A 6,177-nucleotide genomic window follows, 5' to 3' on the forward strand; every position below is an offset into this window, starting at 1 on the left:
TTGTCATTTCAGTCACATCTCATTCTTCATGACCCCATTGGGGTTTTCTTAGCAAAGGTAATGCAGTTGGTTTGCCATTTCTTTCTGCAGTTCAGTTTCCAGAGGAAACTGAGGCCAATTGGGTGAAGTGACTTGCCCAAGATATCACAGCTAGGCTGTAAGAATACATTTCAACTCAGGTGTTGCTGACTCCAGCCCCAGTACTATTTCTAGCTGCCACCATGATGTACAAACTGATATCCCTTGCTAAAATTACCACTGCCATTAATTCAAGGGACCCGATTACAGGTTTTAAAAATTCTGTAACCAAAGTCACATCTTCACCTCTTCTGAGCTCATTTTTAACCTTTGTATGAATTACTTTCCACTACTTACGGATGTCTTTCACTAACCTCAAAAAAAGATTATCTCACACTGAAAAAATTTGACAAACTTTTATAAAACACTCTACTCAGTATTTATATTTTGAAGACATTCGTCTGCTATTTTGTAAAGTCAATGTCACATGACAAAATTTTAATTTTTCCAGGACAATTTCTTGAAAATTCTTAATCTTTTCTGTATTTCAGAATTACTCAATAGTTGGACTTTTATGCATTGATAATTATTAATACATATGCATAGGTAAACATGTTTATGTTCGTGTTTCTATTTCCTCCATCGTCTTAAACATCTGGTCACCTAAAACTAACACAAATCAGTCTCAATCAAAGGATTGTTGTACTAGTTTAGATTCTATCTTAGATGACTTGGTTGTTTCAGTGATATCAATCTTAAAATGTCTAATTCAGCAAGAAAATCAAATAAGTTCAGAAAAACTTTATTTTAAAACTCTTAACACTAACTTCAAATTTTATAATTTACTTCACAAAAGACATATGAACTCTTTTTAACTTTCCTTTTTTTTAAATTTTAGCTTTTGCAAGAATGGACTATCATAGAGGGTACTAAGATGGCACAAAGCAACATAGTGTAATTTCACAGACAATTTCACAAAATAAACTCAATTCCCAATTTCTTTGAAAAGGCATTTTGATTGAAAAAAACTTATATGTCTTTTAATAGTTGCTTCTGCCTCTCTGCCTCCTCTTTCAGATCGGCATCAGTCACAGCCACCGCCTCTTGGTGCTCCAGGGCTTGAACTCCTATATGAATGACTAGGGGCACGATATCCCCTATCCTGTGAAGACAGAAGCCCTCTCCATTGTCTGTCAATATGATGATAACCACTTGAATAGATGTCAGTTCTGCTGCTTGAGTAACTTTCACGACTTCCATCATATCCACCTCTTGTGCTGCTATAATCATCATAGAGGCTACTTTCTCCATAAGAGGGAGGAGGCCCTCGAGTAGGAGGAGCACTATGAGAGTTACCTGCAGGATCATTAGAAAATTATATAGCAAATATCCAACTTTTAAATGTAATTTTACAGAAATATTTAATTACATTTTGCATGGAAATTTGTCTTCAGTGAAAATTTAATGCATGAAGATTACAGACAAAAAATACATAATAAATATCTTCCTTAAGACGGAATCAGACATTGGTAAGCAAAATGGGCCCTTCGCACTTAGTTGGCCATTGTTTCCTTTGAGTAATTCAGTGTATTTCGTTGAGCCTTACTAGGTGCTAAGCCCCAGGCCCAAACCCCTATTAGGTGTGGAACCTCTGTGGGTGTGGACTGGTGCCTGGGGTGGGGGCCAAGATGGGGCTGGCTAAGGGGAGGTGCCAACTCCAGAGCCATGGAGGTCTTGAATCTTAGTAAGTGCTAAGCCCCAGGCACTAACCCCTATTAGGTGTTAACTTAACTTATGTGGATGTGAACATTCCAGGGTCCTAAGGGGAGGGGCTAACTCAAGAGCCAATCACAGCAGCCTAAGTTCTGGTCATTCAGATGACGTTTGATGACCTCTGAAGCCCTATAACAAGAGAGGACAGGTCCATTTGTGCAGGGCTCTCTCTCGTGATGCTGCTGATGTAGAGTCTCCGGCCATCTGTAGCTAAGGAGCCCTCCAGCTTGTAACCTGGATGCTGAGACTTTGTTAAACTCTGGTAACTATATATTGGGATATGAATCAGACAAGGTCTGTTGCTGCTGTTTGTAACTATGAATTGTATTGAGTCTGTCTGTTGATGCTAGTAACTTGTTTGTAATTTGCTCTGAAGTTCAGTGTGCTGGACTTTTCCACTGAACTAAGTGAATGATATTGGTATGCTGAATTATAGTAAGCTTGTCAACCCCTTAACCTTGTCAAGCAGATCAAAAGAACCTGTGCTTTTGCAGGGTGCTGGTAGCATTCTTGTTTTGGGCTTTCACCCCCACAACAGCTTCTAGCTGGATTGTTGAAACAGTTGTCCACGGATAAACTACAAGTTTTTACTACTGACCCGCAATTATACTTTCTCATGTTCTTTCACCACTGGGAAGAAAAACTGTGAATGCCAATTCTTGCATGAAGACTTCAAAGAGCTTCACTAAAAACAACTTTAAAGCAATTTCTTAGAAAATAAAACTTACAAATTCAAATTAGCAAAAGACTAAACTGACTTTTTTAAAGTTGCTAAGGAGGTCTATGGGCTTGTGGTTTATGATCTTAAAATTATATTCTTACCATAACTCTCATAAGAATCTCTGTAGGATCCTCCACTTGGATGATCTGAAGAGTCTCTATCACGACCTCCGCCATTGCTATCACGGTCACTAAATAAAGAAAATGTACTCAGTAATAACTATTAAAGCTTAAATCATGTACATTTCCACAAAATAAACTAACGTGGTGAAACCGTACCTGTATCCTCTAGATGTATATTCATCATGAAAGCTAGAGTGGCCATAGTCACTGTGTGTGTAATCCCTTGGAGATGGAGCATTAGCTCTGGTATCCCGAAAACTTACATTATCTCTGCCTGAATAACTAAAATTAAAGGGTGAATTAGATCACATAAAATAAAAACTCTTCTCAACTAAAATGTTACATTATTTTACTTACCTCTCTTTATTACTGTCACTACCATCTTTTGAAGACATATAGACATCTCTGCGTGATGACACTGGTTTTCTTCGTGGAGGACCTCCATAGTTATCTCTTCCATGAGACACTGGCCCTTAAAAAATGTTTGAAAATTTTAAACTAACATCTGAATTAACACAGTTATGTGACAAGGAAATGAAAAAATAAGAGGCCAATTTAAGTAAAGAAAAAGGACTTAGTATGCAGCTCTTAATTCAACTAGATGATATATTTTAACAAAAATTTATTTAAGTGTTGATATGTGAAAAACTGTAACTACAACAGTTAATCTTGTTGGGTCTTATAGGAGAAATAATACAAATGCACATGAGCTTATGTGTACCCAAGAGAATGGGTATCGGTACCAATCCTAAATGATTTTTATAGATGTGAACCTTTCTAATGTACCGTGAATTTACCTCTTCCTCCCATTCCACTACTGCTACGCACTGGTCCAGAAGGTGCAGATCTTTTAGGCAGAGGTCCCCCACTTCGTGGAGGTGGACCCCTTTTAACTGGGAGTGGAGCCCTGGAAGAACCCATGATGAAATTGAGAGAATACCTACTGTCATCTATGCAAAGGATAAAAAGAAAAAAAAACATTAGTATGGTTACCATCAACTGATTCAAAACATATCATCAAATAATATTGAATTTCAATTTCAATACACTTTTTGCCAGTGGTATAGAATTTGGTATCAATTTGTTGCTATAGCTTCTTCTTACCTCACATATTTTCAACAAAATGTTAAGTGTATTTACCTGAATCAAAGAATGATATATACCATCAATTTTTAGAAATGTTAGTCTCCAGCTAAACAAATAAAATCATTGTACAAATTTTCCAATTCCACCTGGAACCTCACATTATCATAAAGAAATGATCCTGAATTCTCAACTGCTCCAACATATGCAAAATCTGTCAAAAACTGACAAACTATAAAATTTCAGTGTGAGGCCTACAATAGAGGATAATTGGAGGATAAGCTCAAGAGGCTTGAAATCACAAAACATTTTCTGGGTTTTAGAAAGACTTTTATTTCCATCAGTGGAATGCATAAACATATTAAAGATATTCTAGATGTTCTTCAGTCTTGAAGAAACTATTTCTTTATCAAGAGTCCCCCAAATAGTCCCCAAAATAACCTAGTCATCCACATAATTTATGTGATACAAGAAAATTAATTTATTCAAATATGTTTTCAAAATTGTATATAATTTTAAATGGCATTTGTCTTTCCTTCCCCTTTGAGACAGGACAAAAGCATGGTGAAACTTCAACTATACTATTTTAGGTTAATCATGGAAATTTCACCTCTATTTTAGTTTTCAAGAAAATAAACTTTGCCAGTATTTGCATAGGAAGTATTTTTTTTATTCCTTTTTACATTAAGAATAAACAAGGCTCATTTAGCAAAGACAGATACTATGGTGTCGGACCTTTCTTTCAGTCCAGGCATTTGAGTACTAAGTTACCCATGTGACCTCCACAAGATGGCCCTCTTGCTACACCACTTCCACCTCTTCCATGTCTAGGACCTCTTGGAGGACTTCTGCTTTTTGGAGGGGGTGGGCCCTGCCTACCACCTCTTTCAAATGATGGTTTGTTGGCTTGTTCCACCTTAATTGATTTTCCATCTAAGGACTAAAAGGAACAATTATTTTATCAAATGTTAAAATGAACTTTAGTTAAAAAAACCTCACTTCTTCAGATTTGTTTTTAAATGTTATTTAATTGCTCAAATTTCTTTGATAAGAGATATTTTCCTTTCAAAGACAGCATTAAATTGACATCTAATAAGTCTTGCCAATACTGGAAAATTTTACAAAACCCATTAGGAACCCTCCAAAATACCTGTGCTTGATGTTCTTATACTAAATTTAATCATTTCCTTTGGAATCAAGGAAAAAAAAAAAGACTGACATCCACCTTCTGCTTCCTAATTTGAGATGGGTTATGTAATAGAAAACAATGTTAGATACCAAGTGAGTAAACCCACATTTTAGACCCCACTAAACCACATACTAGTTGCATCCAAACTTAGGTAACTCAAATTAACCTCTCTGGTCCTCAGTTTCTTTCATCATTCACTTCACAGGGCTGTTTAAGGCAAAAATGAACTTTGCAAACAGAAAAGTAATTAGGAATCACAGTGATCAAATATTTGAAATCAATTATTCTGCAATTTTAAACAGAATATATTTACATGTTTGGATAACTTGTAAGTATTACTGTGATTAGGTAATAGCTAGACTCGGTAGTATTTTACGTGTAATGACTTAAAAAAAGCAAACTCAAAAAACAGAAATTCCCTTCATTTTCCTTGAGCTCAGTTATACAGTAAAACCACAAACCATAAACATATGGCATATGGTACATTATTCCATTTTGGGGGGAGGCAGGGAAAACTTATTTATAAGTGGCCTTTGCTGATTTGCTACCATGCAACTTTGCATTTTTCCGTTAAAGATATTATATCTTGATTTTTGTCATTAATTTTGTAGTATATATACCAAAATATTTATTTCTATTTACTATGTCAATATCTGCTCAAAATGCTTATGAATTAAGATGTGAATATTCCAGCATTTGCTCAAATTCAGTAGTTTAAAAAAAAATGATTTTTTTTTATTTAAATATGAAGCTATTACTCCAATCAAACCAACCAGCTAACTTGACACACCATTCATCTCTCATCTTGGTTTCTGTAAAAGATTTCTATAATATGATTTCAAAGGATTTTTTCTCAACTTATTTTTAAAAGTTTTAGAATTCAGTGCTTCTTTCTTTGAATTTTTCAGATGACTGGCTTCTGTGATTATTCTTTTTAAAAAAACTACTAGAAATAGATTGCTTGAATATTTTTAATATCGTCTTCCTTTGGTTCATAAACACATTTTCTAAATGGTATCAAATAAAATATAAACCTTGACTTCATCTACACCTCACCCGTTATTATTACCAGTCTGTAATTTTTCTCCATTATAGTTACATGAGTCTCCTTCGGGTTGTAAGAATCACACTCATTCCATGAATTTATTCATTTCTAATTGTTTTGGAATCTACAAAAACATGAAGCTTCCAAAGTAGTTGGCTTGGATCACTGTGACATAGTCTGGCATATGATTTTAAAACTTAATAGGTACTGAAAAAGGAGAAATTAG

The 6,177-nt window shown here is 35.1% G+C and overlaps 1 pseudogene; it reads right to left on the bottom strand.

Moving 5' to 3' along the window:
• Positions 1-1,083: 1,083 nt before the first annotated feature.
• Positions 1,084-4,657, bottom strand: LOC118833319 (annotated as a pseudogene).
• Between the last annotated feature and the right edge of the window lie 1,520 nt (positions 4,658-6,177).

The sequence above is a fragment of the Trichosurus vulpecula genome, unplaced genomic scaffold (genome assembly GCF_011100635.1).
Source record: "Trichosurus vulpecula isolate mTriVul1 unplaced genomic scaffold, mTriVul1.pri scaffold_189_arrow_ctg1, whole genome shotgun sequence".
Lineage (NCBI taxonomy): Eukaryota > Metazoa > Chordata > Mammalia > Diprotodontia > Phalangeridae > Trichosurus > Trichosurus vulpecula.